The 17,986-nt window shown below is 44.5% G+C and overlaps 1 protein-coding gene across 2 annotated transcripts in view; it reads right to left on the bottom strand.

Annotated features, from left to right (window-relative positions):
* Nucleotides 1–17,986, bottom strand: part of Dscam (DS cell adhesion molecule) — a 570,981-nt gene that overhangs the window by 70,710 nt on the left and 482,285 nt on the right. The gene's annotated exons all lie outside the window — the stretch shown is intronic.

Here is a 17,986-nt window from a genome sequence, read left to right as displayed (position 1 = left end):
TATGTGAGAACTCAGAGGCTGTGTGCACGTGCTTGCCTTGTGTGATGTTCCAAGATGAAGCTGGAGCCATGTTAAATTTTCAAGCTTAGTGATGTTCAAGGGAGGGAAAGGAACCAAATGAGGGGCCTATTTGAAAAACACATTTTTTCATTATTTAAATTATACTATTGATAGTTAAAAATAATTAAAAATAATAGCTTGGCCTGGGTTTACTTTATGGATAAAAGTAAAACACAAGATAACGACTCGGTGGTGGGGAGCGGAAACAGAAAGCTGCAGCAGAGGCGCACTGGAAGTTCCGCTGCTGTGGGTGAGGTGTAAGGGGTCAGAAGCAGACTATGATAAATCTGCTCAAGGCCAATCTCAAAGAAACCACTCAAGTTTCATTCTGAAGTGGAAAACAAAGCCACAGACCTGTGAAAAAATTAAGTTGGAATTATAGGAACATTTAAGCCATTCAAAGAAGGCAAGAACAGAGCAAGAAGGAAAGGGAGCCTGAGCAGACATTTTGAACCAAGTAGCACAATAATCACATCCATAATTACATTAAGCAAATGAGGTTGAACCCCTGAATTTAAAGACAAAGGTTTTTCTACCTGGTAAGGAAACAATGGCCATCAAAAGGGTAAAAACAAACCAAAACCAAAATAAGCAAACAAACAAAAACAATATCCTATAGAAACTACCAAAACTAACCTGGGACATTTTCCGTAATATTACACACAATATATTCAAGAATAAAGCGTTCTTGACTGATAGTGTATAGAAACCACTTTGATAAGGAGGTCAGCTCACCAAGAGGCTAGAGCCATCCTGAACCTTTATATACTTAATAACAAGGCTCTGAACACACAGACAAATCAAAGGAACTGCAGAACCATAGACCAAGGCAGCTCACCACTGTTCCATGAGCAGCCACAAGAAACAGTTGATACGGGGACTACATGCACCTTACAGGTAAGAAACCTGGAGGGTACACACAGGCCATAGCACCAGACCAGGCGAGCAGAAGAATTGTGTTTCTCACTTCCAAACTCATCCTCCCTGCAGTCAGTTATGACCAACCAACTCTAGATGGGCTCTCTCACTGCTGCCTGATGCTGCAAGAACCTCAAGTGCCTGGATCAGCCGTGAAGTGGGGACGCATTAGCTCTGCCATTAAACCAGTTTAACTGTATCTCTTCATTGTCTACCAAATCCCACAATCCCCTAGCAAAAAAATTGTCAGAGGCTCCTTCACAGTCAAATATTCAGCGTACAGGCAAATTTCTCTGGATAGATAGAGGGAAATTGATTGGGCCTCTGCAGGGATTACTCAGTGGTTGCATGCACTCCTTAATGCACACTTGGATAGACACTGGCATTTAACTATCCCCATCCCTCATAAAACATCCATAGCCAGACTTCCAGAAGTTTGGAGGGAATTTGGCTTGTTCCCTTGCAATCTGCATTCTGAGGCGGAAATCCTGAGAATATGTGATTGCACTGTGTGATATTCTACAGTTTTGCTGTTGCCAACTTATTGTCTCAAGGCTTAGGGATGCGGAGATCATAGCAATCATCTTTATTGAATATGCAACATCAACAAGGAATTATATATACACAAAATAAAGATTTTCTGTGGCAAACACAGCTTTCAGTCAAAACCCAATCTGTATTCTGTCTATGAGGGGTAATTAGTCTTCACTTCCAAAATACACATTTTATTTATGTTTTGGCCACAGTGTGGAGTATGGTTAAATCAGAAACAAAAAGATTCATTTCTTATGCAGCTCTGCTTGCTTCACCACTTACACAGAAGATTAGCCAAGAATCAAAGAACAAAAGTTTCTATGTACAAAAAGCCCTTCCAATTGCCATGCCAACTCTCTAGAAATCAATTGGGAAATAAGAGTTTAGCTATTTAGTATTTCCTAACGGTACCCTGGGAAAGTCAATTATATGATGTCTTCACCCTTTGATATCCTTTGAGGCATTTTCCTAACATCTGTTATAATCAGGCACCATTTTTCTTGTTTTGGTAGAGGGCAAGCAGAAATTGACAATCGAACCATTAATATAATTGAAGAATCAAATAACTTATGTAACTGAATATGTGATTAATGCATCTTAAAATCTGAGCAATATCCATAAAGAAAAAGAGTGTCCCTAAAGATGCCAGTCTTTCCTAATAAGAGATGAGGCCCTTTGCTGAATCTGCTGATGGTGGGTTCTGGTCATCCATCTCTGGGCCAAAGAAGGCAGAGCAGCAAAATGCTCTATTGACAGGTGGCAGTGTCTGTAGGGAGGAATCTGTGAGCTCCAAGGAAATCCTGTGAACTTAAGTCTAAAGGACATAGAGTTTGAGAGCTACAATACACTTGAAGCACGAAGGCTAGCCATGAGGGCAAAGGCTAGCCCTACTTGCCACAGGGAAGAATTTCAGGACCCCTACCACTTCCAGAGAGAGGTTGGGTAATGGACACCCATTCATGGGGCCCAGAGGAGGGGACAGAATAGGAGCCTGTAGATGAGACACCTCCAATAAAGGGGGCGCTTTAGAAATGATGTCATACTAGTTTCCAGCAGAATCTCAGCTACTGTTGGTGAATAAACCAGGATCAGAAGAAGAGGTAATGGCTAATAAAGAAAGGAAGGAGAATTGAAAAATGATTTTGAGCTCATTCAGTGACCACATCAACTCTATTAGATCTTTTCCTTAAGCTTGGCCAGAACAGTCAATCCAAAGAGTGATGTTGCCTCTTGATTCCCTCGGAAACAGGAACCAAAATATTTAAATATGTGTTGTAATAGCAGTGACTACATATACATTTCAACCATGTTCTTTCTAGCATGTTTGCAATAGTCCAGTATCACCCAAGGCAACTTTTACATACGTTTTGCTTACATGACTGTCCCTTTTGAATTACTGGGCACGTTCAACGGGAAAGGATGAATTTTACTTCTTGAGTTTTCCCAACACATCAGTGGTAATTACATCAAAGACTCTGAAATGTAGAAGAGGCTGGAGGACTAGAAAGGAAAGCAGGGCTTCCCTATGAAGTACGACAGGATATGAGGCTGAAGCAGAGTATGGGGCTATTAAGTATAGTAGGGATTGACAGACCATAGATAGCAAAAGAAGTAGTGGAAAGGTAGTGAAGGTGCTTTAAATATTTAATTAATGATCAGGACTAAAAATATGGCTCTTCCAGAGGACCAGAGTTCAATTCCTAGCTCTCGTGTGGCATCTCATAATCATCTGTAACTCAGGTCCCAGGGGATCAGATGCCCTCTTCTGGCCTCTGTAGGCACTAGGCATGCGCATGATGCATAGATAAACATGCAGGTAAAACACTCATACACATGAAAACCTAATAAACACTTGAGGATCCCGTTACACACATGAACTCAGAGCTGCTGTGGGTATTGCACAAGACCAGTACAAGACCAAGCCAATCAGAAATTCCAGTATAGATGGGATGGGTGCATAGCTCTCATCCCCAGTTGAGATGTTACTGGCACATGATGGCTACTGGGGTGGGGGGAATGGCTACTGGTAGGTTCCTGTGCCCATGGGTGATCCTACACTCATGCACATGTGGGCAGCACTAATTGGAATCTGTGGGTTTAAAGTAATAAGAAATAGGGGGGAAAGGGCATGAAGTTGGGAGGGAGATTGTTGAGGGGATTGGAAGGGAGGAGTAGGGGTAGATATGATGAAGATGCATTATATACATCATGAACATTTTAAAGCCTGAAATATTTAAAAGACACTCAAGCATCTAAACAATTTTTCTTCCCTTAGATTTTCATCTATTCAGTCTTTTCTTCAGAGTGGGACAGAAGTAAAAGATTCTAGATTTTATTAGAGGCCTGAAGAGTGACTTGATTTTGAACAGGCTGCTGTCGTGATTGGGGTACCATGGCTATAGTTCAGTCCAAGCTTCCCAGCTTCCCAGAACACTGGGTGCAGGCACATGACCTCTGTAGAGCTCCTCGGTTCTCATTGAGAAAGGGGTTCCTGCTGTGTCCAGCAAGATGCTGCAGGGGAGACTTTTGGAGTTGGGCTGCTGGTAGCTCTGCATCTGTTGTTTCGTTAGCCATCTCAGAAAAAGGCTGCCCTTTATTGTCTACAAAACCTGAGCATCTTGGCTTTACCAGAGTCCAGAAATAATCTACACTTGTCCTAAATCAGTGCGCAGGTGATAGGAAGTGGCCATCAGAGAAAATGGAAGAAGATGACAGAGTCCACTCTAGATGATGTCATGTGACAGGGCCAGCTCATGATGTTCTCCCAAATGAGACTGGTGTTTTGTCTGAGAATTCACACTTAAGTTCTCCTCATTCAAACAGTGTGATCATACCTAGCAATGTGGGAAGCTGTGAGGGTGCCCGCAGACACCTCTGAACTGAGTGTGGGGATACAGGGGTAAGGAGAGACATCAAGAATGATAGGACTCAGGGAAGAGTTGTATAAGCTTCTGGGCCGCAGACCATTGTGGGGTTAGCATTTAAAGATGACAGTTCTCAGTGAGGAAGATTAAGAAGTTTCACCAAGGCAGTGGTAACAGAGTGTGTGGGAACCCAGGGCTGTGCAAATGTGTGCAAAAGCACACTATAAAAGTAGCCCGTAAAAGGTAAGGCATGAGGTCAAGATCTCCCAAACCTTCTGCCAGCTCTGGACCCTTTCCTCTCTTTGGAATGCATTTTTTTCATTTCATTCACCTATTTATTTATTTAGAGGACACCACATCGCCCTTTACTGTCCATGTGCCCCTATTCAATTCCTTTTGCTGGCACCCAAGAGTTTGGAAGCCCCAGTGGGTGATGTGATGTAAGAAACAGATTGAGACTGTCCATTTCCAGTGTGAGGTGTGCTTAGAGCTCACCAGGTTACAGACAGACAGGAGGCACTGTACCCCTATTCCTTATCCATTGGCTGCAAATGCTTATCTCAGAACTGAAAGCTGTGAAGTCAAAGCAGCCACTGGTAACATGACTGAGGCCATCACCAGAAATGAGGGCCATCTCCACCCACAAATTATTCATTAGATAAGTTTCAATTCCTAAACCAATGAGATGGGAAACAGGAAAGGGGCAAATCTCAGCCTAGAGAAGAGGAGGGCAGGACTTTAGAAACCCTGTCTGAAGATACCAAGAGACTCCACTGGACAAAACTGATTTACCAATCTTCCTAGGAAGTCAGGGCCAAAGCTCCCTGTGTTGGCTAGGATGGCCAGCATGTGGTTACTCAGTTTGGGCTCATGGTCATTTACTAAATGTTCTAGCTCACAGATCCTAAGTTAAGATCGTGACTTGGCACACAGAGGGTTAACTAAGAATGAGGCAGGACAGGGCTGTTAGGAATTCTCATTGGAACCCAGAAATAAGACCATTCAGTGTTCCCCCTTTTAGAGCTCTCCCTGTCATCACTGAGGACACGGCTTAATATTCAGCAAGACATCTGGGGGTGGAGGGATGGCAGTTCTGTGTGCTTGTTTAAAATGTATATTTATAGAAAAGTTTTATAGGACTTTTGACATGTTTGCCTCCCCAGATCGTATCCAGCATGGAAAATGCAGCTGTCAGGATAAATCGTGTGACGTCTCAACGGCTGCCGACATTTTAAGAACTCGGCTTTTCTGTACCAGGGTCTGCTGGGTGGAGTCCCGGAGCCCATAGACCTGTGCTGTCTGTTCCTTGAAAGAGGGCAGAACCGCCAGAATGCTCGCTGTCTTACAGTGAGTCTGTGCAGTTTTATGAATGGCCTCTGTGGCCTGTCTTCACGCTTATTTCTGCCTTTTGAATGCTGGCGTCATCACTTCCCTTTCACGTGTACGATCACTTTATAGGTAAATAACATAAAATTAGTCACAATTAAGGATGTTAGACCTTTTTTTTTTTGATAGTTCCTGTAATCACAGATTTTATGGAATAGTTGCTGAACTCATTCCCCAATCCTCTCCATTATTTGGCTTATTGGATGTTAGTAAAAGCCCCTCCAGTCCCCATCAGGGCCCTTCTGTGACCTTACTTTATGTTTCCCCTATAGCCTTTCCCTGCATTCCACTGTGAACTCTGATCTTGCCAGGACTTGAAGCCAAGGTCACCAAGGGGTGAAATTTGCCTCACCCCTTTCTCTAGGGACTCTTCCCAACCCTCAGCTTCTCATGGGGTCAATAGCCACCAAGTAGTCACTAGAATGTATCGAGGAAATGCTTGTTGTATTAGGAGAGTTTAAAGATGGCCCAGAGTGGATCAGAATTTGGAAGGGAATGCGTGTGTGCGGTAGCTACAGTATAGCAATCTACTCAGATTGAATTATTCGCCCTGTCTGTCGGATGTAAAAATTATTCCACTTTTTAAAAAAGAATTCAATTAACTTTTAATGAAAAACTAATTCTATCAAAGAAATGGGGCACTTTAAAAGACTTAACATCTAATAACTAACTCAGTTTCTGAAGTCTAGAAAGCTTGGACTCTATCGGTCTACAGCAGTGTCTTTTAAAAACGGAAAGAACGAAACGCAAAACCCAGAAAGCCGTTCAGTTGTTTTAATGGAGGAGCAGTGAATGGCAGCCCCAGAACACGTAAGTCTTCCTGTTCAGAGGCCAATCAGAATAGGAAGTTAGCTGAATCGAATTGATAGTTAAAAAATCCCCATGTATAATTCATCTTGATAGAATCAGCACCTTGTTTCACAGCTTCCTTCTCCAGAAGACAATGATCAGTAGAGAGAACTTTGGAGGGCAGAGGGTGCAGAGGCCACAGAGGCTGAGGAGGTGGCACTGGCAGGAGAGGCAGCACTAACATTGTAAGGGAAGTGTGTTAGCCTGGCCCATTTCTGTGTTGCTCTGTGTCTTCCTGAGATCAGTGGAGATCTATATCCATACATCTAACCACTGGCTGCTTCTGCAGAGCCTTTCAAACACAGAATATTTGACTTGTTGGATTTTCAAATATAAGAAAAAAGAATTTCTATTATACTTTGCAGCGAATTGAACATAATATCCAGAAAGACCATGCAAGAAGACTGCCTAGAATCAAGGTCACTGTTTCATTAGAATCCACACGACAGCCTCTTCCCTTTCTAGGCTTTTCTAATCATATGCCCCTCCTTCCACTACCCTGTCTCCATTGTCACGCCACCTGCCACCCTAATTACCTATCTGTCAAAGGGGTATTGTTCGTCTCATTTATGGCTGTCACCCATTCAGTGACTTCTGCACAAAAGAACAAACTTAGCATCCTGCCGCTTCTCTCTCAGAAGAGAAGAAATTCAGTGACGATCATTCTTAGTAATAACATAACCTAGGTACAATATACAGCACTAAAAAGGGTAAATATGGATGTCCATTACTCTTAATTGAAAAATACTTGAATTCCACTTAATTCCTTAAATAGCACAATATGCTTGAATCAGGCCAAGTCAAAGAGATGGGGTGTTGACAAAGCCAGGGTCTCTGAAAGGCTCCAAGGGTGGTCAGGAGGGCATTTCAGCCGAACCATGCTGACGGTCATAGTGTGGTGATGGGCAGCACACAGAGGATGCCTAGGACATGGAGCTTTGGGAGATGCTATGACAATGTCAGACCCACCTGTCATTAATTACACAGTTGCCTTGGACCACAGGGAGACAGCCAGTAAGAGAGCCCGGACTCAAATCATAGGCTCAGGAGTCACTTGACTCTGGTGGGTGCAGATGGGCCCCAGGCCTGGCTGCCAGAAAAGGCGCAGTCTAAGCCTCTTTATCTAAAGTTTGTCTAAAAGTTAAAAACAATTTTAAAGGGCATTCTAGCCTACAGGCACTGAGGGAGCAGTGGGCAGCACTGGAAATGAACATTCAGAGTAGTCTCTACTGCCTTCGAGGCTGAGTGCAAGCCACGTCAAAGAACTATTGTTGGAAGCTCTTCTCATAGAATGAGCAAGCTCTCTGATGGGCTTTGGAAGAGTTTCCCTGAGTTTGCTTTTCCACAAATGTCATAGGCATGTGTGCTCAGATATCTCCTTGACTCTAACACGTAAGACTGGTTTCAGGATTCCCAAGCCAAGGTAATCTCCACCCTTCTGGTACAGGCCACTAGCATTCTAACAAATTTGGTAGCAGGAAGACCACACAGTGATCGGCTGGTTCCATGGAGGGAAATATCTTTTTATTTGTTTGTTATTTGTCGGTTTTGAGACAAGGTCTCACTATACAGTCCTGGCAGGCATGGAACTGGCCATGTAGACCAGGCTGACCTTGAACTCACAGAGATCTGCCTGCTTCTACTTCTCTTTGCCTCCACGCCTGGCAAGAAGATCATTTCTGAAGAATGAGCTTTTGGGTGACCACACATGGCTGGGGACATGGCTCAGCGTGTAAAAGGATGGATGCATAAGCGTAAGAACTTGAGTATCAATTTTTAGCACCCACATAAGGCCTGTTCACGTAGTGTCTATAATCCCAAGACTGGGACGCCTTAGAAGGTATATTCCTGGAGCTAAGTAGTCACCCACTCTAGCCTAATCAGGGAAGCTGCAGGATCAGTGGGAGACTCTGTCTCAAAAGGAAGAAAAAATAAGGTGAAGAGAAATAGACACAATACATTGACCTCTGGCTTCTCTACAAGTACATACAGATGTGTACATGCCCACACATGCACACAACAGACACACACACAAGCATGGAAAGTGTACAGAAGATTTAGAATCATATCCTTTAGAATTAGCTATGATGTATAGTGGAAATTTCAGGAAGCTTCCAGAATACAGATCCCAAGAGTTTTTATAAACCAGAATTGATTTTTTAGGACTGGTGTGCTTAGACACATCCTTGCTTCTGTGAAATATTTCCAGGTTTTCTACAGCCCTGCATTTGGTGTCAGGATACTAGAAGTTAGAGCTACGTGTGGTCCAGTGAGTACAGAGGACCCAGAGAATGTCTGAGCCAAGAAAAAACCCAACAAAGGTCTTATGGACTTGCTAAATTGCAGATGTATAAATGAAGCACAAAGGTCTATTGTTAGCTAAGAACAAAGGGACCTCTAGGTAGGTCACTGTCGGAGACCAAAGGAGGAATGTTTTCATGCCAGCCGTGAAAAGGTTCAGGCATGCATCCCTCATTCTTCTGGTGTAGAAAACAGCCAGCATCTGCAGGATGCTTTCCTGTCTGGGTAAGGAAACGTCAATACATGGTTCCATCTCCCTTGGGTGACTCAAAGTCACAATCTATAAAATTTAAACGTCCACCTAGAAATCTCTTGGGCATCTTGGAGACTAAAACTACCTCCTGGACATCAGAAGCAGCAGCTGGGCCATGCTTATGTGGCCATGCTTATGTGGCCATGCTTATGTGGCCATGCTTATGTGGCCATGCTTGACTGGCTTAGTTTCCCATTGCCGTGACAAAGCTCCATGACCAAAGCAACTTAAACAGGAAAGAGTTAAAGGAGTTTACAGTTCCTGAAGGTTAGAGTCTGGATTATCAGTGTGGAAAACATGGCAGTAAGCAGGCAGACATGTTGCTAGAGATGCAGCTCAGAGCTTACTTCCTTATCATCAAGGAGTAGGGAGAGAGAGAGGAGGGGGAGAAAGGGAGTGGGAGAGAGAGATAATAGGAATGGCTTGGGTTTTGAAACCTCAAAGCCCACCCCCCAATGATGCACCTTCCCCAACAAGGCCACACCTCCTAATCCTTCCCAAATAGTTCCACCAACTGGGATCAAGCAGTAAAATAGTAAAATACATAAGTCTATGGGGACCATTCTTGGTCAAATCACCATACATACTAAGGCACAAGGTCAAAGTCATAGAACAGTGAGATTGAAACCCACCATTAAGAGAAAACCCAGGCAAAGTTGGGAAAGACATGGGCCTTCAGGATCATGCTGGCCAGCTGTACTGTCTGATTTTCAGATTCGGTAACTGAGTGAGGCAGTAGGGTAGCTCCTGCACAAGGCGCTCATTAGAAATAACTGGTATAAATAATATTTTTGAAAATGTGCATCATTGAAGGTAGGGGCCCAGCCACCATCTACAGAGATACATCAGAGAGATAGTTCTTAGGGTTCCATGGTGCCTAGCAGATTTATTTTCTCTGGTTAGCATCCTGTGTGTGTGTGTGTGTGTGTGTGTGTGTGTGTGTGTGTGTGTAGTATATATGCTTGTGCAGGCCAGAGGTCAACTTCTGGTGGTATTCCTTGGGAGCTGTCTATTTTATTTTTGTGAAACAGCCTATCAGTAGGACCTGGGACACATCCATTGCCCCAGACTGGCCAGCCCTGGGATCTTCCTGTTTCTACTTCCCTGGAACCCCCAATTCTGGAATGATAAATACAAACCACTGTCCGGTTTTTTTTTACTATAGTGTTGGGGATCAAAATTCAGCCCCTCAATTGCTTTCCCAACTGAGCTGTCTCCTCAGCTCCACATCCCTATTCCTGTTCCCGATTCACCAGCTAACAGGGTCTTCCTTGAAGCCAAGGTTACATTCATGTCCTAAGACTCTAGCTCTGGCCATTGTTTGAGGCATATAGCCCTCAGCTGTGTTCCTGCTATATAGTGGCTGCAATTGCCACTCTGCCATCCTCTGCTACCCCGCACAGAATGGAGTCCTGCCCTGGCACCTTCTGCCTTCTCTGGGATTTCTGAACACATGCCCTGATGATGGCTTCTTGGGGACCTTCTGGGTAGGTTAGGCTATGGTGATGGCTGACTAGTGATTTCTGGGGAAGCAATAAATTCCCCTAACAACCTTTCTAGGATTTCTTTTCGTCTGTCATAAATCCTGCCTGGGTGTTTGCTGGAAAAAAAGTAACATAGAGCTGAGTCAATATTAACTTGAAATAGGCATGAGCAGGAGATAAAGAGAAGCCACTTGCTGAGAGACAGTAATTCACTGGCTGCATGCAGCAGGCTCGATTTCTGCCCAGGCATGAACCCAGAGCCTGGCTCAGCACTTTGTGTAGGGTGGTGTTCCATTCATTTCTGGATGTGTTGAACAGATGAATAAAAGGTGTATTAATCAGCCAATCTGATAAGTAGTGATAGACAAGGAGTCAAACCTAAGTCTGGACTCTAGTCGGAAGATAAGAACATGGTTGGAACATTAGCCACCCTAGGAAACAGGAATGGAAGGGCAAAGGTGAGTCTGGGGATATTGGATGTGGCCTACAGGTCAGCTAGCTCTCAAAATGTAGGTGTTAGGAAATCAGACAAATAAAACCAAGTGTTCCACAGGATGGAACCCATAGCTGGCACTGTTAGGGGGCCAGTATCCTGTGGCTAGATATGTCACGTGCCCTAGGGGATAAATCAGCATGGTATTAAACGGATTTCCAATGACTCATTGCTATACTCAGAGATAACGCATCCTTCAGCTTTTATCAGGGCGGTGCCCTCTTGCAGTAGATGTTGATTAACACAAAGACACACAACTGTACAACATGTGGAATGTGAGAGCCTACAGAAGGCCCAGCCCTAGATGGGATATCCATACCATATACCTTCCTTCCAGGATTCAGTGATCACTGTGGAAAAGGAGAGAAGAAAGACTTGAAAGGCCAGAGGAAGTGGATAATTGTGATGAAACCATTTTTTTCTGAACATGACAGTACTTGCCCATTTGAATTCATAGCATTTGGGACAGCACGCAATCCAAGCTAGACAAAATCCGAGCATGTGGAGGGGCTGGGACACATTGGTAGCTACTGGGAGACGGGGAGTTAGTTTTTGTTAAAGGTGTGTCTCCCTGGTAGGGCAGCAGTTCTCAACCTGGGGGTCCCCAGACACCTTCAGCAAACCTGTATCCACAAAAAAGATTTGCATTATGATTCACAGTAGTAGCAAAACTACATCTATGAAGTAACAATGAAAATAATCTTATGGTGTGGGTCATCATAACATGAGGAACTGTAGTCAGGGGGAACAGTATTAGGAAGGTTGAGAACCACTGCCCTAGGGAATGGGCCCACACCTGAGCGTATCTGCGGCACAAATTGGACTCAAGGGGTTTTTAAAAGGGGACAGGAAGTTGGAAGGGTAGGATGCAAGAACGTGGATCTGATCAAAATACACTATATATAATTCTCAAGGAATTCACAAAATACTATTTTTAAATGGTTGCCAGGGATGGAGATAAAAATGTGAACTCAGCTTCAGGTGATTGTTAATTTGTGAGCTAGTGACTCTGGAAGATGGGGAAGAACTCAGAAAGGGGAAAGGGGAGAATGCTGGGACACACCTACACACCAGACCGCTAAACCAAGTAAAGATGGAAGAACACTGGGGCCGCGGCGGTGGCATCGCCCTCAACCCAGGGGCCACTTAAACACCATCTAACACGGTTTCCCGTTAAGTTCTTAGCTGCACTTTCTCTGTGTGGTACTGTCCTGGGAAGGCGGGGACCTTATAGGAGTCACATTCTTCGCTGCTTAGACCCCTGCTCACGTCTCAGTGGAGGGAAAGCCTCACTGTCTGGAGTCAGCTGGAGAAGTGGGCTGGAGCCAGCTCCCTCAGTAATGTGTATAACACACCTTTCACCTGCAGGAACTGGGTAACGTTTCATGTCTGGAACTTCTTCTGAGAATTTTTTAAAAGTTTATATACTTTATTTTTGTCTTTAATACATCCCAACTGCAGTTTCCTCTCCTCCACTCCTCCTACAACCCCCAACCCCCTCTCCCATCAATCCACTCTCCTGTCTCTTCTCAGGAAAGAATAGGCCACCAGAGATATCCACCGAGCACAGCATAACAAGATGCAATAAGGCTACACACAAACCCTCACAGCGAGACTGGGCCAGGCAACCCAGTAGGAGGAAAAGAGTCCCAAGTGAGAACAAGAGAGTCAGAGACCCCTGCTCCCACTGTTAGGAGTCCCTTAAAAACATCTGAGCTGACGATCGTAACATGTATGTAGAGGGGCTAGTGCAGACCCATGTGGGTTCCATGATTGCCACTTCAGTCTCTGTGAGCCCATGTGATAGCAGAAACCTATTTTTAAAGGCTACCACAAAGGACCTGGGCTGTAGTTCAGTGGGTAGCATGTTTTCTAGACTGCAGGAAGCCCCAAGGTTGCCGGTATTGGAAGGAAGATGTGGGAGGAAGTTAGCTACACAGTAAGTTTGAGGCCAGCCTGGGTTACACAAATCTTTGTCTCAAAATAAAAAACAAAACAAGATATCGTATCTGAGATGGGAATAATTGATGGAACTCACAGCTCATGGATGATAGAATTTTAATAATTTTTATATGTTTGTTCTTCATCTATGGGAAATTTCTGCTGCTTAATTTCACATTTCTGACTTTAGTATTATGAAGTAGATAGTTACTGTAGCTTAGTGTTCATCTATATTTTTTCATAGGTGAATTTTCTACATTTTTTACAGATGGAATTTAAGGAAAATGCAGCTCAGCTACTTCCTAGTCTGAAACTATAAAAAATTTTTATTCTACTTTATGCTTTTTGCCTACCTCCATGTCTGTGTATCATCTGAATACTTTTGTCCTTGGAGGCCAGAGGAGGACGCCACATCCCCTGGACCTTGAGTTACAGGTGTCTGTGAACTGATATGTGGGTGTTGAGTTCTGTGTTAGAGAAGTCTGTGTCCTAAACCACTGCTCCATCACTCAAGCCCCTAATGCCCCTAATGAGAAACTTCAAAAAGTTACCTCACTTCTTTGGGTTGTATTGTTTGTAATAGTTTATATTATTTTATTATTATACCATTGTTATTTGATAGCCTGAATCTTGAGGTTCTAATTACATTAATTTGGAGGCTGGGGAGATATCCACTATCTTTGGGAGGCTAGTGCATTTTCTGGGTGCTTGAAGTAAGAAGATTGTTTTATTTGGTCTACATTTAGACCACCAGAAAACAAACCTGGCTAATTTACAGCTAGTGTGACATGTCTGGACACCTTCGAGGTCTCTAATAATGTTGTCTTTTGCAGATATGAACTGGACAAATAGTGTGATATAACCGCCTGTTGTTAGATGGGGTTACACATGGGAGAACAAACTGCCCCTTTTAAGGAGGTCTTAGAGAGAAGGGGAGCTCTGCTAGGGATCTTGTGGTGGGGGCACCATCGAGGAGCTGCGCCAGGGGACTCATAAGAGAAGATCAAATTAGAGGGCACACCATGTCTTGATTTATCTTCCCGTGTTCTACATTCAACTATGAAATTATTTCAAACACTTCAGATTGATTCAGACGAGAAAAATGACAGAGCTTGTGCTGCCCTCTGCTGGCCATCACTACACATAGCATGGATGTTCATGTCTCAAAAAGAAAATGATTATTGTTTTCTGACTAGTGTTCCCAGTGCTGGCAGTTGCCACACATGCTACTGGAGGAGAAGAGCAATCATAAGTCTCTCCCATCTAGGAACCCTGTGAGCTACAACAGCAGCCTGCCTGTAAGATATGCCCCCTGTTGGTCCAAATGTCATGCGAATAACAAACCACTTTAAAAAATGGAATTAGGGTCCACTTTATGAGATGGAACCCACGTCTGACACTGTTAATAGAGGCCTAAAACTTAAGACTTGATACATCATGGGCCCTAGGGAAAAACCAACTACTATTCTGTTAAATTAACATAGCAATGAAACAACTCCCAAATACTGCTCCACCCACAGATTACTAGATTGTTTAACTTCATCAGGTTCTTTCAGGAAATGGTAATTAATACAGAGACTCACAACTGGACAATGGGCAGAGAGTGAGAGACTTTGGAGCCCTCAGCCCTAAACGGACTGTCTTTACCAAATTCCTCCCTTCAAGGTTCAGAGATCTATGTGGGAAGGGAGGGAAGACTTTGGGAAAACTCCAAAGGAACAGTGTCTTCTAGACACAGCAAGGCTGATGCACAGACGAAGTTAAAAAGATTGCAACAGTCAGCCTTCATTGCCAGCCACATTCAGAGTGTCCAGTTTGACCACATGCTCCATCACTCCCAGTCCAGCTGGCCTTGGTGAGCTCCCACTAGATCAGTCTCACCGTCTCAGTGGGTGGACGCACCCCTCGTGGTCCTGACTTCCTTGCTCATGTTCTCCCTCCTTTCTACTGCATGGACTGACTTTGTGGGAGCCTGGTTTGATTAGATGCTCACCTTTATAGACCTGGATGGAGGGGGAAGGACCTTGGACTTCCCATGGGGCAGGGAACCCTGACTACTCTTAGGACTAGAAAGGGAGGGGGAGGGAGGAAAGGGGAGAAAAAAGGAAGGCGGGGAGGAGGTGGAAATTTTTAATAAATAAAAAATAAATAAATAAATAAATAAATGGAGATTGCAACAGCATTTAGAAGGCCTGCACCAGTCCAAGCCAGACAAAAATCCCAGCACAGAGAAGGGGAGATGACATAAAGTCCTGCTCCCAAGCAAGAAGGCATCTTCACTCCATAACTGCTGGGAAAGGAACGTTAGCTTTCTTCAGTGTAGTGTCACTGGGTGTGTGTGTGTCTGTGTGTCTGTCTGTCTCTGTCTCTCTGTCTCTTCTCCCCCCACTCTCTCTCTCTCACTCTCTCTCTCTGTCTCTCTCTGTCTGTCTATTTGTCTCTCTCTCTCACCATGTGTGTGTGTGTGGGTGTGGGTGTGTGGTGTGTACATGCTAAGTTGGGGAGGTCAAAGAATACAATCAAAATATATTGTACGAAATTTTTTTTAAAAAATCAAGACTTAAGAGGAAAAACTAAGGATAGGGAAATGTTCTCTTCTCAGTAATTTAGTTTCTTGCTAACTCTACATGAAAATGGGCCAACAGGTGATGTTTACAAGGGTTCACCCTCTGATCTTGATCCATAAAGACATGGTTAATTGTCTTTGTCTTAAACAAGCAGGTCTTAGTCACAGTGAGGCGGAGGCATGGCTGCAGAGATGGAGCAAGGCAGCCTGCAGCTTGCTTTGCTTCATCACAGGCAACACAGGACTCCTGGTCTTTCCTGTGAAACTTGGGACCTTGCAGCCAACATATTTTTGTATCTGTAGGGAGATTTTTTTCTCTCTTTTCATTTTTTGAGACAATATCTTCCTATATATCCCATGTTGGCCTTGCACTTACGATTCTCCCATCTCAGGTTCCCTGGTACTGGAACTGCAAGCATGCGCCACAACACCAGCCTTTTGTTATTTTAAATCTTATTTCATATGTGTGTTGGCTGGGTGTGTATTCTACCATGTGCACACAGGAGCTCGCAGAGGTCATAAGAGGGAGTGAGATCCCTTGGAAGTGGAATTAAAGGGGATTGTGAGCCACCATGGGGTGCTGGGAACTGAACCTGGGTCTCCTGCAAAAGCAACAAGTGCTCTTAACTGCTGAGTGGCCGAATCAGCCCACCTTTTTGCATTTCTTAATATCACCAAAAGTCAGTACAGAAATAACAGAAATAACTTTAGAGTGGTTAAGGCAGCAACCAGGTCTGTCTCCTGTCTCTTTAGAGAAGGTTCTAGTGTGTTAAAGTACAGGCTTCATATATGAAGGGACAGTAAAAATCCTTTCCATCCATTTTGTGACTGCTGGTGCATATGGCTCTTCCTTTTTACTATAGTGGGGGGCATGTCATGTATGCATGTTTGCGTGTATACATGTGTGTGCATATGTATGTGTGTGTTGTATGCATGTGTGCATGAATGCATGCATGTGTGTGTGTACATGTGTTTGTGTGTGTGTGTGTATGCCAAAGGTCAACCTTCAGTGTTAATCCTCAGGTACTGTCCACTGTCCACTTAGATTTCTCAAGACAAGAGTCTTTCACTGGGACCTGGAACTTGCTGGTAAGGCTAGGGATCTGTCTGTCCCCGCCTCTCCAGGACAGGGATGACAGGCCCAGCTTCTTACACGGCTTCCAGAGATTGAATTAGTGTACTGTGCTTTATGAGGGCTCTAGTGATAGAGCCATCTCTCCAGCCCCTGTGGACTTAGCACTCTCTGGTACATCTGTCCTGTGATCTACTATCACCAGCCAGGCTGCATTCACATTCAGAGGTGAGGAGCCGTCTGGGGCAGCCAGGGGCAGCTGGGGTGTTCTTTGAGCTCTGCCAGTGTCCTTCAGCTTCTGACAGTCAAAATAGCAAAGCTGAGAGTTTCAGCAAACGGACGCATGAATGAGTGACCAGTGAAGGAATGGAAATAAGGAAGTGGTTGGAGCGGACAGCGAGTGTTCTGCCCACCAGAGATAATTCACCTTCTCTTTTGAAGACTTGGAGACATGTTTGGACCAATGCTAAAATCAGGAGCTGTGGTGAGGAGTCGGGCCCAGACCCTTGCAGAGAAATATAACAGCAGGTGTTCCCTCCTGGTAGAAGGCTGACAAAAACTCTCCGAGTTTCAAGAAAAGGGATCAGTGTCTGGCAATACGATACTTGGCGGACAAGGAGCTCACAGACAGTCTGGAACCCAGCCCTGGCCGTTCGGGATTGAAACTGCACTTCATGGCAGGGGCGGGTGGTGGGACACACAGAACACACCTGTGACTGTCTCTGCAGGAGCTGCAGCTGCCCTAGGCATGCACAGGGTCCCTGGCTCCTACCCGACTCATGCTGTGTCTGCACACCAGGCCTCAGGCTCCACACTCCAAGAGAGTCTGGACTCGGGAAATGCATCAGTTCAATGAAAGAACTGGTAAATAAATTCGGTGATATTCTCCAGTCTCATGGAGGAAGGCAGTCCTAACACCCCCACCCACATTGATGGGAACTGAGATGTTTGGATTCGTGAAGCAAGCCAGTCACAATGAGGCAGGGGTCGTCACATTCATAGGGAGGGAAAGCAGCTCCTGCCTTCAGTTTCTGCTCTGACTGCCCTCTGTGTGGAGCATTGATGCTGAAGTGTAAGTCAAATGAAGAATCTCCTGCCTATCATGGCAACAGAAACCTCACTGGGACACCATCGCAAACAGACTCAGCTAGACTGGCTAGCCAGTAAGTTCCAAAGATTTGTCCATCTCTGCCTCTCCGGAGTTGGAATCACTTGCATTACCACACCTGGCTTTTCTGTGGGTGCTGGGGGACCCACTCGGGCCC

The sequence above is a fragment of the Myodes glareolus genome, chromosome 2 (genome assembly GCF_982192425.1).
Source record: "Myodes glareolus chromosome 2, mMyoGla1.1, whole genome shotgun sequence".
Classification (NCBI taxonomy): domain Eukaryota; kingdom Metazoa; phylum Chordata; class Mammalia; order Rodentia; family Cricetidae; genus Myodes; species Myodes glareolus.
Note: the sequence above shows the minus strand (reverse complement) of the source record. Positions and strands in the feature narration are given on the sequence as shown.